This window comes from Anomaloglossus baeobatrachus, chromosome 5, assembly GCF_048569485.1.
Source record: "Anomaloglossus baeobatrachus isolate aAnoBae1 chromosome 5, aAnoBae1.hap1, whole genome shotgun sequence".
NCBI classification, from domain to species: domain Eukaryota; kingdom Metazoa; phylum Chordata; class Amphibia; order Anura; family Aromobatidae; genus Anomaloglossus; species Anomaloglossus baeobatrachus.
Window position 1 is genome coordinate 235035331 of NC_134357.1, and position 15801 is coordinate 235051131.

A 15801-nucleotide genomic window follows, 5' to 3' on the forward strand; every position below is an offset into this window, starting at 1 on the left:
GCCTGGCCCAAACAGGTTCTGGGCATCAGAACTGGCATCAAAGTGGGCAAAACCCCAGTTTTCACAGATTTGAATAATTGGTGTTTTTGAGGGGTTAAGTGGCTTTGGGCCAGTGATCTCACACCACATTTACATACCTAGTGATGCCACACATCAAATTCACATCACTCCAGCCTGGGCCAAACAGTTTCGGGGCATCAGAACTGGCATCAAAGTGGGCAAAACCCCAGTTTTCACAGATTTGAATAAGTAACTGGTGTTTTTGAGGGGTTAAGTGGCTTTGGGCCACTGATCTCACACCACATTTACATACCTAGTGATGCCACACATCAAATTCAGATCACTCCAGCCTGGCCCAAACAGGTTCTGGGCATCAGAACTGGCATCAAAGTGGGCAAAACCCCAGTTTTCACAGATTTGAATAAGTAACCAGTGTTTTGAGGGGTTAAATGGCTTTGGGCCACTGATCTCACACCACATTTACATACCTGGTGATGCCACACATCAAATTCACATCACTCCAGCCTGGCCCAAACAGGTTCTGGGCATCAGAACTGGCATCAAAGTGGGCAAAACCCCAGTTTTCACAGATTTGAATAAGTAACTGGTGTTTTTGAGGGGTTAAATGGCTTTGGGCCACTGATCTCACAACACATTTACATACCTAGTCATGCCACACATCAAATTCAGATCAGTCCAGCTTGGTCCAAACAGGTTCTGGGCATCAGAACTGGCATCAAAGTGGGCAAAACCCCAGTTTTCACAGAGTTGAATAAGTAACTGGTGTTTTTGAGGGGTTAAATGGCTTTGGGCTACTGATCTCACACCACATTTACATACCTAGTGATGACAAACATCAAATTCAGATCAGTCCAGCCTGGCCCAAACAGGTTCTGGGCATCAGAACTGGCATCAAAGTGGGCAAAAGCCCAGTTTTCACAGATTTGAATAAGTAACCAGTGTTTTGAGGGGTTAAATGGCTTTGGGCCACTGATCTCACAACACATTTACATACCTAGTGATGCCCCACATCAACATCAGTTCAGTCCAGCCTGGCCCAAACAGGTTCTGGGCATCAGAACTGGCATCAAAGTGGGCAAAACCCCAGTTTTCACAGATTTGAATAAGTAACTGGTGTTTTTGAGGGGTTTAATGGCTTTGGGACACTGATCTCACACCACATTTACATACCTAGTGATGACACACATCAAATTCAGATCACTCCAGCCTGGCCCAAACAGGTTCTGGGCATCAGAACTGGCATCAAAGTGGGCAAAACCCCAGTTTTCACAGATTTGAATAAGTAACTGGTGTTTTTGAGGGGTTAAATGGCTTTGGGACACTGATCTCACACCACATTTACATACCTAGTGATGCCACACATCAAATTCAGATCACTCCAGCCTGGCCCAAACAGGTTCTGGGAATCAGAACTGGCATCAAAGTGGGCAAAATCCCCTCAAAAACACTGGTTACTTATTCAAATCTAACTGGGGTTTTGCCCACTTTGATGCCAGTTCTGATGCCCAGAACCTGTTTGGGCCAGGCTGGAGTGATGTGAATTTGATGTGTGACATCACTAGGTATGAAAATGTGTTGTGAGATCAGTGGCCCAAAGCCATTTAACCCCTCAAAAACACCAGTTACTTTTTCAAATCTGTGAAAACTGGGGTTTTGCCCACTTTGATGCCAGTTCTGATGCCCAGAACCTGTTTGGGCCAGGCTGGAGGGATCTGAATTTTATGTGTGGCATCACTAGGTATGTAAATGTGGTGTGAGATCAGTGGCCCAAAGCCATTTAACCCCTCAAAAACACCAGTTACTTATTCAAATCTGTGAAAACTGGGGTTTTGCCCACTTTGATGCCAGTTCTGATGCCCAGAACCTGTTTGGTTCAGGCTGAAGTGATCTGAATTTGATGTGTGGCTTCTTTAGGTATGTAAATGTCGTGTGAGATCAGTGGCCCAAAGCCATTTAACCCCTCAAAAACACCAGTTATTCAAATCTGTGAAAACTGGTGTTCTGCCCACTTTGATGCCAGTTCTGATGCCCAGAACCTGTTTGGGCCAGGCTGGAGTGATCTGAATTTGATGTGTGGCATCAGTAGGTATGTAAATGTGTTGTGAGATCAGTGGCCCAAAGCCATTTAACCCCTCAAAAACACCAGTTACTTATTCAAATCTGTGAAAACTGGTGTTTTGCCCACTTTGATGCCAGTTCTGATGCCCAGAACCTGTTTGGGCCAGGCTGGAGTGATCTGAATTTGATGTGTGGCATCACCAGGTATGTAAATGTGGTGTGAGATCAGTGGCCCAAAGCCATTTAACCCCTCAAAAACACTGGTTACTTATTCAAATCTGTGAAAACTGGTGTTTTGCCCACTTTGATGCCAGTTCTGATGCCCAGAACCTGTTTGGGCCAGGCTGGAGTGATCTGAATTTGATATGTGGCATCACCAGGTATGTAAATGTGGTGTCAGGTCAGTGGCCCAAACCTCAAAAACACAGGTTACTTATTCAAATCTGTGAAAACTGGTGTTTTGCCCACTTTGATGCCAGTTCTGATGCCCAGAACCTGTTTGGGCCAGGCTGGAGTGATCTGAATTTGATGTGTGGCATCACTAGGTATGTAAATGTCGTGTGAGATCAGTGGCCCAAAGCCATTTAACCCCTCAAAAACACAGGTTATTTATTCAAATCTGTGAAAACTGGTGTTTTGCCCACTTTGATGCCAGTTCTGATGCCCAGAACCTGTTTGGGCCAGGCTGGAGTGATCTGAATTTGATGTGTGGCATCACTAGGTATGTAAATGTGGTGTGAGATCAGTGGCCCAAAGCCATTTAACTCCTCAAAAACACCAGTTACTTTTTCAAATCTGTGAAAACTGGGGTTTTGCCCACTTTGATGCCAGTTCTGATGCCCAGAACCTGTTTTGGCCAGGCTGGAGTGATCTGAATTTGATGTGTGGCATCTTTAGGTATGTAAATGTGTTGTGAGATCAGTGGTTCAAAGCCATTTAACCCCTCAAAAACACTGGTTACTTATTCAAATCTGTGAAAACTGGTGTTTTGCCCACTTTGATGCCAGTTCTGATGCCCAGAACCTGTTTGGGCCAGGCTGGAGTGATCTGAATTTGATGTGTGGCATCACCAGGTATGTAAATGTCATGTGAGATCAGTGGCCCAAAGCCATTTAACCCCTCAAAAACACCAGTTACTTTTTCAAATCTGTGAAAACTGGGGTTTTGCCCACTTTGATGCCAGTTTTGATGCCCAGAACCCCTTTGGGCCAGGCTGGAGACACTTGAGTTTGATTAGAGGCATCACTAGATATGCAATTATGGTGTTAGATCAGTGGCCCAAAGCCATTTAACCCTTTCACTAACATACTTCGGTGCCCACTTTGATGCCCATTTTTTGCCAGTTTTATAATTTTCGCAGCTGGTTTTGAGTGTATGTATATTAGGGCTCATCAGTGCATTGTATTTTATTATTGTCATGTGTTTTTTTTGTTGATAAATGCATAAAAAACTGAAAAAACTAAATTGCCGAATAAGAAACTGACGAATAAGAAACCAACTTCAGCATCGTAAAGGAAAGTGAGGAGTAAGAAAGTCTGCAGAGTGGTAGTAAAGACACTGCAAAGATCTGAGGAGAAAGATCAGCCACTCAGAGGAGGAAAGTAGCTGCAGAGCGAGAGAGCAAGCTCCAAGGACAGAGGGATCCTATGGGGTGGACATCCAGGGCTCACAATACTTTGCACACACGGGTTGCAGATCCCAGAACACACCGGGACTTCAAGCCATCTGTTAACTCTGCTAGGCGGGTGGGTTTTCAGAGCTCATCTGCTACGACTAAGGTCCGAGACATCAGCAGCAAAGAGGGGACCGGGAGCCCTACTATCCCTGGCCGCAAACCGCGAGTGGCGTAGTCGGACTTTATTTTTATTTTTTTATTTTTCATTTCAAATTGTTCGACGGTGCCCCCGGGTCTGGGACCCCTCGAGCCACGGACTGCCCGGAACCGAGCAGCTCGGCTGCCCCGGGGCGCAACACTATCATATTGGTGTGTTTGGCATGCATTTTGCATGCGTTTTACCTGCGGTTTTGTCAACAAAAACGCAGTTCACCAGCTTAGTTCCAGAATGACCAAATCAATGCTGTAGTGATTTTGACATGCCGGTGACCGTGTCAGTGCCCGTGTCAGTGTCGGTTCCTGTGCCTGTGTCGATGTCTCTGTCTCTCTTGCGCTCTCTCTTTCTCCCCAAGCAGTACATACTCACCGATCACCGAGCTGTCGAGCAATCAGATGCGTCCCCATGCTGAGTGACACGTGTCTGACTGCAACCGATCACAGCCGCCGGTGGGTGTGTCTACATCGTACAGCACTGAAGACAAGAGTCGCTCTATCAGCAGTGGAGGACTCGAGCTGTGACAGCAAACACCTGAGTGACGGCACCTCTGATCCCGCGGCTCACTTCAGTCACTCGGGTGGTTTGTTGTGATAGCTGGAGGAGTCCAACTGTGAAGTGACAGGCTGTCACAGCAAACCACCGAGTGACTAAAGTGAGCCGCGCAATCACCAGTGACCTCACTCAGGTATTTGCTGTCACAGATCAAGTCCTCCACCTGTGAGCGCACATCAGGCCGCGACTAAAGTGAGCCGCAGCTGGAGGACTCAGGTGAGTGATGGCACCGCCGATCGCGCACCTCACTTCAGTAGCAGCCTGAACCACAGTGAATCCGTGACGTCATTGCTGCAAGACCCGTAGCTGTGACGTCAGGGATTCACCCCAGTTCATTCTGGTCGCTTCGGCTCTGTCCACACTCACAGCTGGCAGCCATGCTGTATGACCGCTGACTGTGACAGGACAGGGATATAGCAGAGCTGGAAGCATTGTGGGACCTTGTATGGATTACTTCAGACCTGGAGGGGTGTTTTGGGGGTTAATAAAGTGGTGAAAGAGGATGTTTTTTATTTTATTTCAAATAAAGGATTTTTTGGGTGTTTGTGGTTATTTACTTTCACTTACAGATTAGTGATGTGGGGTGTCTCAGACGCCGACCATCACTAACCTAAGGCTTAGTGGCAGCTATGGGCTATTAACCCCTTATAACCCTGATTGCCATTGCACCAGGTCAACGGGAAGAGCCGGGTCCAGTGCCAGAATTGACGCATCTTATGGATGTGCCACTTCTGGGGCAGCTGTGGGCTGCTATTGTTAGGCTGGAAAGGGATAAATAACGATGGCCCTTCCCACCCTAATAATAACAGCCCCGAGCTGTCTGCTGCACCTTTGCTGGTATTAGAAAAATGGGGTGATCCCACGTCATTTTTTTTTTTTTTTAAATAAATCAAATAATTAAAAAAAAAAAAAACATGGGATCTCCTCTATTTTTCATAACCAGCCAAGGTACAGCAGACAGCTGAGGATTGCAGCCTGCAGCTGCTACTGTTCCTGTTTCCTGTGCTTGATATGAAAAAGGGGGGAACCCAATTAATTTTTTTTACCCCTCCCAATAATTTCAAAAAGAGGTACCCAAGCTAGCTATCCCTCTATCAAGCTATTCTGTTATTTCTTTCTATGCATTCTGTTCTTTCTTATTATCTAATATATATGTTCTTATCTATCTATCCATCTAGCTATTATTTCTATTTTTTTTCTATCTATCATCTAATCTAGCTATCTAGCCATTATCTTATTCTATTATATTTTGTTTCTCCTTTGAAAAACGCAATAACAAAAACCGCATCAAAACCGCGCTAAAAACGCATCAGAAACACACCTACATGACAAGCGGTTGTTTTTTTTTTTTAACATTTCCAGGCTCTCTGACAAGATGCAGTTTTGGTTGCAGTTTGTGTGCAGAAAAAACTGCTCCATGCGCATATAGCCTTACATTATGCTGATTGCACATTCACTGCACTGACCGCAGACCCGGAAGTAACAGCAGCATGGTAGACAGCAGTGCCGGAGACAGGTAAGTATACCAGTTCATGCTGTCTGTGTGCTATCTGGATGTCACACGGTCACAGGTACAGCACACGGAGAACACACATACGTACTTACACCACGGACTGGGCAAAAAATGTGTGTTTTATGTGTACGTGTGAAAGAGGCCTAATAGTGATAATCTGCAGAGTAATAGCAATAATATGCAGGATAAGAGCTTGGGTTCCACTTGTGTTTTGCAAAGACTAGTGCAATCCGAAAAAACATCGGATTGTTCTCACTCTAAAGGGGGCTTTACACGGTAGCGATATCGCTGGCAATTTGTAGCGATAGCGAGCGTGTAAGTACCCGCCCCTGTCGCGCATGCGATTGTTTGTGATCGCTGCCGTAGCGAACATTATCGCTACGGCAGCGTCACAAATACTTACCTGGTCGTCGTCGTCGCTGTGACTGCCGAACAATCCCTCCTTCAAGGGGAGGGACGTTCGGCATCACAGCGACGTCACCGCAACGTCACTAAGCGGCCGGCCAATCAAAGTGGAGGGGCGGAGATGAGCAGGACGTAGCATCCCGCCCACCTCCTTCCTTACTCATTGTGGCCGGCGGTAGGTAAGGAGACGTTCCTCGCTCCTGCGGTGTCACACATAGCGATGTGTGCTGTCGCATGAGCGATTAACCACCTAGATAAACAACCCTTACCGATTTTTGAGTTTGGGACGACCTCTCCATGGTGAACGATTTTCACCATTTTTGAGGTCGCTTAAGGTCGCTGGTCAGTGTTACACGCTGCGATATCGTTAATGACGCCGGATGTGCGTCACTAACAACTTGACCCCGACGACAAAACATTAACGATATCGTAGCATGTAAAGCCCCCTTAAGAGTACGTGCCCATACAAGCATGGTGGATGGGGTTTCTAGAAATCCCATGCCCACTATGCTTCTTTTTTCTGCAGTAACCACTGACCTGCGGTGCGTGTTTCCAGACCGCAGCATGTCAATTCTTTGCTGCGGATTCGCATGTGTCCTCTGTAGGGAGAACACAAGCGAGAGACCGCAGCGCAATGAACCCTGATCATGGGTACAAGCAACTGCGGTCTCCTGTGTTCTCCTGCCAAGGAGACTCGCAGACCTGCATTTCAGGACCCACTGCGTCCGGGACGCAGTGTCTCCTGATCGTGGGCACATACCCTAATGCAAAATTCTGAAGACGAGTCCATCTGTGATTGTTTTCTCATACCATATCGGCCTGGTAAATGAATCACAGCATGCTGCGTTTGGCAGTGAGTCTCAACTCACACGCACCCATACAAGTCTATGGGAGCGTGTGAAACATCCTACTGCACTCACATGTCATCCTACCGCAGTGCGATGTACGCAGAGACAGGGAGGAGTGGGAGGGAGTGCTCCTCCTCTCCTCCGCAGCTGTGACCCGATCGCAAGATCACATCACTGTCGCATGACCCTCGGCTCATGCTCGCAGCAGAGGATCATTAGCATATCACTTCTATGCTCTCGCATCAGAAGCTATGCGCAAGTGGAACTGAGGCCTAATAGCGATAATATGCAGGCTAATAGCATTAACATGGCACCTTACTGGGAGCTGCTGGCTTTCAGTCATAATGCATGCACATGGCTGCCAACTGTCTAGAATTTCCAGGACTATCCATAAAAATAAGGCACTTTTTTGCCCTGGCTATAAAAAAAAAATGTAAGCTATCCTTGATTTTTTTTTGAAGCTAAAGAAGTGTTTACAGATTATCTTGACTGTAATTGTCATTTTACAGGTTACAGTGAATGCAGCTAAAGTCTTTGTATCAGAATTATGGACTGTAGCCTTGAATCACTTATAATCATGATGATTTATTATGGTTTTCCAATCTGTCTGTGTCGCGGGCGGAGGAGGGGACGCTGCGCTCTCCCACTGCTCGGGTACGGCCGCTGCTGTTGCTGCTGCTGCTGCTCGGTGGTGGCTCGAGCGGTGGGCCGGATCCCGGGCACTCGAGCGGCGCTCCTCGCCCGTGAGTGAAAAGGGTGGGGATTGGATGGTGGAGATTTGGTTATTGTCCGTGACGCCACCCACGATTGTGGTGATATTGGTGACACCACCGCTGCTCTGGACGGGGATCCCGGCAGCGGTGACAGGGAACAGCTTTGATGTTAGTTCTCCCCTCCGTGGGTAGGGGGGTTGGTTGTCCCGGGCCCAGTGATGGGGTAGGGATGGATGGCAGGCGGGTTACGGGGCCTGGTGAGGTGCAGGGCCGTGGGGGCAGCGCTGTGCCGCACGGCACGGTGGTACTCACTCAGCCAATGATGAGGACACAGTTCTCGGTAAAACACACGGCTGGATGGACGGGTCCCACAGACGGCTGCGGTGTTGTTTCTCCCGGCAGGTTGATGGTGACTGCCTTTCCCTGCACCTATGTAGTGTAACGGTTCCACTGGGTTCCCACCGGTAACCCGCTCCCCAGCTTGGATGGTTGCTGGAGGAGCCCCTTTTGCCCGCAGGCTCTGGCCCTGGGAACTTTAGCCTTGGCGGTGACTGTGTTTCCCTCTCTCGGTTGGACGGTTGCCTTCTGTCGGGACTTGGCTGCTGGGAAACCCAGGAGGTTCCCTTCGCTAACGGATTTGGCAAATTCACAGCGACTCCTAGCCTTGCCGGGGTCCGTAAGCCCCTGCTGGATGGTGCTGGCTTCTCTTTGCGTACCGGTCTGGTACCGCCGGGCCACCTCCCGTCCACGGTCCTTACGGTTAGCTCCAATAGGCCACTCCTGCAGACGGTCACCACCGTCTGCCAACCTTGCTTATCCGCCCGGGCCACACACCCGGACCAACTTCAGGCTGCTTAACTGCCACTTTACTCCTTCCACTTTCCACTCTCAAACTGATCTGTCTGCTTTTCCCGCCTCCAGGACTGTGAACTCCTCGGTGGGTGGGGCCAACCACCTGGCCCACCCCCCTGGTGTGAACATCAGCCCCTGGAGGAAGGCAACAAGGGTTTCTGTCTGACTTCGGTGTGCCTGACCGGGAGTGCGGGGTGTGTAGGTGTTGTTCTCTGTGGCCCCTGGCTTGTCCAGGGCGCCACATCTGTAAAAAATATTGTCTGTGAATTTTTTCGTAAAACTGTGCAGAAAAAAAATAAAAATCAAGTTGTCAACCCTGGTGGAGTGGGTTCAGTGCACAGTGAGCTTTGGCTGTATGGACACCCTGGCATGTCAATAGATCGTACTGCAGGGCATATGGGCACAGCGAGCTGTCAATCAAAGGGCCTGCAGACAGCCACTGCTCACTGTGTACTGAGTGCCACTGCAGCTGTCTCTATCACTGAAAGGCAGCTGACCCTGGAGGATTGAAGTTCATTAACCTTCAGATTAACCCTATATGTGCAGGTTAATAGTGTTTGGAGACATGACATTCCCTTTAAATTTTATTCTCCTTTCTGTAACAGCGATGTGGACTGGCCTTGGCTTCTTTTTTTATATTTATATTTTTCCTGCCTATTTAAATTTATTTTACAAATTGTGTCCCCCATAACGTCACAAAAGGGGCATTTCAACAAGTACAGTGGGTACGGAAAGTATTCAGACCCCTTTAAATTTTTCACTCTTTGTTTCATTGCAGCCATTTGGTGAATTAAAAAAAGTTCATTTTTTTTCTCTCATTAATGTGCACTCTGCACCCCATCTTGACAGAAAAAAAGCAGAAATCTAGAAATGTTTACAAATTTGTTATACAAGAAAAAACTGAAATATCATGTGGTCATAAGTACGCAGACCCTTTGCTCAATATTGACTAGAAGCACCCTTTGAGCTAGTACAGCCATGAGTATTTTTGGGAATGATGCAACAAGTTTTTTCACACCTGGATTTGGGGATCCTCTGCCATTGTTCCTTGCAGATCCTCTCCAGTTCCATCAGGTTGGATGGTGAACGTTGGTGGACAGCCATTTTCAGGTCTCTCCAGAGATGCTCAATTGGGTTTAGGTCAGGGCTCTGGCTGGGCCAGTCAAGAATGGTCACAGAGTTGTTCTGAAGCCACTCCTTTGTTATTTTAACTGTGTGCTTAGGGTCGTTGTCTTGTTGGAAGGTGAACTTTCGGCCAAGTCTGAGGTCCAGAGCATCTGGAAGAGGTTTTCTTCCAGGATATCTCTGTACTTGGCCGCATTCATCTTTCCTTCAATTGCAACCAGTCGTCCTGTCCGTGCAGCTGAAAAACACCCCCATAGCATGATGCTGCCACCACCAGGTTTCACTGTTGGGATTGTATTAGGCAGGTGATGAGCAGTGCCTCGTTTTCTCCACACATACCGCTTAGAATTATCACCAAAAAGTCCTATCTTCATCTCATCAGACCAGAGAATCTTATTTCTATTAGTCTTTGAGTTCTTCATCTGTTTTTTTGCAAACTTTGCGGGCTTTCATGTGTCTTGCACTGAAGAGAGGCTTCCATCAGGCCACTCTGCCATAAAGGCCCGACTGGTGGAGGGCTGCAGTGATAGTTGACTTTGTGGAAGTTTATCCCATCTTCCTACTGTATCTCTGGAGCACAGCCACAATGATCTTAGGGTTCTTCTTTACCTCTCTCACCAAGGCTCTTCTCCCACGATTGCTCAGTTTGGCTGGATGGCCAGGGTACTGCAGAAATTTTTTGTAACCTTGGCAAGATCTATGCCTTGTAACAATCCTGTCTCTGAACTCGTTGGGCAGTTCCTTTGACTTCATGATTCTCATTTACTCATTAGTCTGACATGCACTGTGAGCTGTGCGGTCTTAGGGTATGTGCGCACGTTGCTTTTTTGCTGCTTTTTCTTCTGCGCTGTTTAATGCCAAACTGGATGTGTTCTTCTATTCAAGCAAAGTCTATGGGAATTTGGGTTTCTTGTTCACACTATGTTGTTCAAAATGCTGCCTTTTTGTGGCAGAACTTTGGTCAAAAACTCAGCTTTTCAAAGAAGCAACATGTCAATTGTTTTTGCCATTTGGGTTTTGCACTGCAAAGCTGAGTTTTTGACCAAAGTTCTGCCACAAAAAGGCAGCATTTTGAACAACATAGTGTGAACAAGAAACCCAAATTCCCAAAAACTTTGCTTGAATAGAAGAACACATCCATTTTGGCATTAAACAGCGCAGAAGAAAAAGCAGCAAAAAAGCAGGTAAAAAGCAGGTAAAAAGCAACGTGCGCACATACCCTTATATAGACAGGTGTGCGCCTTTCCAAATCAAGTCCTATCAGTTTAATGAAACACAGCTAGACTCCAATGAAGGAGTAGAACCATCTCAAGGAGGATCACAAAGAAAATGGACAGCATGTGATTTACATATGAGTGTCTGAGCAAAGGATATGACCATGTGATATTTCAGTTTTTCTTGTTTAATAAATTTGGAAAAAAATCTACATTTCTGGGGGTTTTCCTGTCAAGATGGGGTGCAGAGTGTACAGTACATTACTGAGAAAAAAAATGAACTTTTTCGAATTTACCAAATGGCTGCAATGAAACAGAGTGAAAAATGTAAAAGTGTCTGAATACTTTCCATACCCACTGTAAATACTTGTTTTTAATCAGCCCCCACTACCCCCTGGCTGCATAGCAGAACTGACTGGCTCTAATAAGACCTGGCAGCTGTTACTGCCACCTTAGGCTAGTTTCACACTTGCGTTGAACGGTATCCGTTGCATTGCGTTGTGTAACGGATGCAACGGATGTGTTGCATATAGTGGCACAACGGATGCTGCAAAACAACGCAATTCGTTTTGATTTTTTTTTTTTACCAGCGTTAGACTATTGTGAACGATCAGCTGATCGCTCCCTGCAGCCGGCCGATCAGCTGATCGCTCCCAGTAGCCGGCCGCCGGGTGATCAGCTGATCGCTCCCTGCAGCCGGCCGCCGGGTGATCAGCTAATCGCTCCCAGTAGCTGGCCGCCGGGTGATCAGCTGATCGCTCCCTGCAGCCGGCCGCCGGGTGATCAGCTGATCGCTCCCAGTAGCCGGCCGCCGGGTGATCAGCTGATCGCTCCCAGTAGCCGGCCGATCAGCTGATCGCTCCCTGCAGCCGACCGCCGGTGATCAGCTGAGCGCTGTCACTTGCCGGCCGCCGGGTGATCAGCTGATCGCTCCCAGTAGCCGGCCGATCAGCTGATCGCTCCCTGCAGCCGACCGCCGGTGATCAGCTGAGCGCTGTCACTTGCCGGCCGCCGGGTGATCAGCTGATCGCTCCCTGCAGCCGACCGCCGGTGATCAGCTGAGCGCTGTCACTTGCCGGCTACTGCCTGCAGCTCCTGCCATAGACAGAGCAGGGGCTGCCGGCAAAGTGCACGGAAGAAGTGACATGTCACTTCTTAGAAGGCGTGCTTCGGGCAGCAGCCGAAGCGCTGCGCTCTAAGACGCTACGTGCACACGGCCCCTGCATAATCTTCATAGATTATGCTGGGGACGCAGAACGCATGCAGTTACGCTGCGCTACAAAGCGCAGCGTAACTGCATGTAATTACGCAACGTGCGCACATAGCCTTAAAGTCGCTTTAGGGCTTCCCGACGGTGAATGGGGGCGCCCAAAACATTTATGGTGTCATACCCTCCATTGATAGGTAGGGACCTCTAGGGCTCATCAGGGCTAGCTGTTGAGGTATATATATATATATATATATATATATATATATATATATATATATATATACACACACACACACACACACACACACACACACACATATTATATATATACATATATATATATATATATATACACATACACAGTGCCTACAAGTAGTATTCAACCCCCTGCAGATTTAGCAGGTTTACACATTCGGAATTAACTTGGCATTGTGACATTTGGACTGTAGATCAGCCTGGAAGTGTGAAATGCACTGCAGCAAAAAAGAATGTTATTTCTTTTTTTATTTTTTTTTTTTTAAATTGTGAAAAGTTTATTCAGAGGGTCATTTATTATTCAACCCCTCAAACCACAAGAATTCTGTTTGGTTCCCCTAAAGTATTAAGAAGTATTTCAGGCACAAAGAACAATGAGCTTCACATGTTTGGATTAATTACCTCTTTTTCCAGCCTTTTCTGACTAATTAAGACCCTCCCCAAACTTGTGAACAGCACTCATACTTGGTCAACATGGGAAAGACAAAGGAGCATTCCAAGGCCATCAGAGACAAGATCGTGGAGGGTCACAAGGCTGGCAAGGGGTACAAAACCCTTTCCAGGGAGTTGGGCCTACATGTCTCCACTGTTGGGAGCATCATCCGGAAGTGGAAGGCTTATGGAACTACTGTTAGCCTTCCACGGCCTGGACAGCCTTTGAAAGTTTCCACCCGTGCCGAGGCCAGGCTTGTCCGAAGAGTCAAGGCTAACCCAAGGACAACAAGGAAGGAGCTCCGGGAAGATCTCATGGCAGTGGGGACATTGGTTTCAGTCAATACCATAAGTAACGTACTCCACCGCAATGGTCTCCGTTCCAGACGAGCCCGTAAGGTACCTTTACTTTCAAAGCGTCATGTCAAGGCTCGTCTACAGTTTGCTCATGATCACTTGGAGGACTTTGAGACTGAGACAGACTGGTTCAAGGTTCTCTGGTCTGATGAGACCAAGATCGAGATCTTTGGTGCCAACCACACACGTGACGTTTGGAGACTGGATGGCACTGCATACGACCCCAAGAATACCATCCTTACAGTCAAGCATGGTGGTGGCAGCATCATGCTGTGGGGCTGTTTCTCAGCCAAGGGGCCTGGCCATCTGGTCCGTATCCATGGGAAGATGGATAGCACGGCCTACCTGGAGATTTTGGCCAAGAACCTCCGCTCCTCCATCAAGGATCTTAATATGGGTCGTCATTTCATCTTCCAACAAGACAACGACCCAAAGCACACAGCCAAGAAAACCAAGGCCTGGTTCAAGAGAAAAAAATCAAGGTGTTGCAGTGGCCTAGTCAGTCTCCTGACCTTAACCCAATTGAAAACTTGTGGAAGGAGCTCAAGATTAAAGTCCACATGAGACACCCAAAGAACCTAGATAACTTGGAGAAGATCTGCATGGAGGAGTGGGCCAAGATAACTCCAGAGACCTGTGCCGGCCTGATCAGGTCTTATAAAAGACGATTATTAGCTGTAATTGCAAACAAGGGTTATTCCACAAAATATTAAACCTAGGGGTTGAATAATAATTGACCCACACTTTTATGTTGAAAATTTATTAAAATTTAACTGAGCAACATAACTTGTTGGTTTGTAAGATTTATGCATCCGTTAATAAATCCTGCTCTTGTTTGAAGTTTGCAGGCTCTAACTTATTTGCATCTTATCAAACCTGCTAAATCTTCAGGGGGTTGAATACTACTTGTAGGCACTGTATATATATATATATATATATATATATATACACATACACACATACATACACATATACATATATAGCCCTCTTGATGAAAGTGGCATCACCCCTCTCAATTTTGAAATTTGTATGTTTATTACGCACTGACATTACAGGGATGGACTCACTTGATTGAGAAAAATGGTTAATTTACTAACCTGTTGTATTCACATTTTGTACGTAATATTGTGCATGTCAGTTTATTAGAACGGTTTTTTTTTTGCCAGTATGACCCCTAACTTATTTAGGTATCTTACTATATTTACACAACTCTAACTTTTATGTGTCTTTTTTGTGGGCTCTAATTTTAGACATATTTATTAAAAGTTATTTTTTAACAGGGTTTTCTGGTACATTTAGGTTGTTTTGTCTATATACACTGCACAGTACCACTTCTCCTGTCCTGTATACTGGGTGTAATGGTCAAAGACAAAAGCAAAATATGTTTCAGCTCGCCCTGATTTCACGTCTCCACTGAGTTCAATTATAGCCGGGCGGTGCACGGATGCCAGTGTGGCGCCCCAGGATCTGGTTGCCACAACAGTGTTGCCCCTCCAAAGGGGCTGAGCCTGGAGGTAATTGGGGAAGTCTATTGGCCAGTAAGTACCAACATTCAACACCGTTTCTCCCTCAGGCCAGCAGAGGGAGCTCTAAACCTGGAGTTCCAGGGAGCACTTCCTTAAGCCTGACCTGGGGGAGGAGTTAGTTAGTCTGTTAGGGAAGTTCAAGGAGAGAGGAGCTGAGTAGACGGTCTTGTGAGCTGGGGTTTGGAGCTAGGCTAGCTCAACCCAGAAAAGCAGGAGCCGTAGCGAGGCACGTAGAGAAGACTCTAGGGGAGAACTGATCAGAACCTGTTCACCTCAGAAAAGCATTCACTAAGAATTAGACATCGGAGTCTGTGGTTGCCAGGGTGTTAGATCCCCCAGTAACCGAATCCGAAGGGCAGAAGGACTGTAGGTCTCCTGGCCCCCAAAACAACCTGAAGGTACAGCTGTATCACCAGGGCCCGGTGTGGACCCCAGCAGGGAAGCATCAGAGAGGGCCTGCGCAGCCTATCCTACGAGAAAGGGACGTACCACCAGTCCAGTCCCAGCAGCAAGAAGGCCATTGCTAAACCCAGAGTGCAGGGTCCTATAGAAGCAAAGGAAGAACAGGGAGTAGGCCTCAATACTCGACTGGCCAAGGAGATCACCCCAGGTACTTCCAGGCCGACCGGATCCCCTTCACCACCTGTGACGGTCTCCCAGGACTGAACTGTTGCAAAAGTAAAAGAAAAGAAGGTAAAGAGACTGTTTGTGTCGGTTCTTTACAATACCTGATTAGCCCTGCACCATTTCCAAAGCAACATAGACTTTCATAGGCACCAACGGTTGCCCCGGGGTACCGCTCCACCTGTGGGGAGCAGAACCATCCCAGCTGCTAATCCATCAACCCGGAGGTCCCATCCAGCAGCGGCGGCTCCATAGCCGCAATCC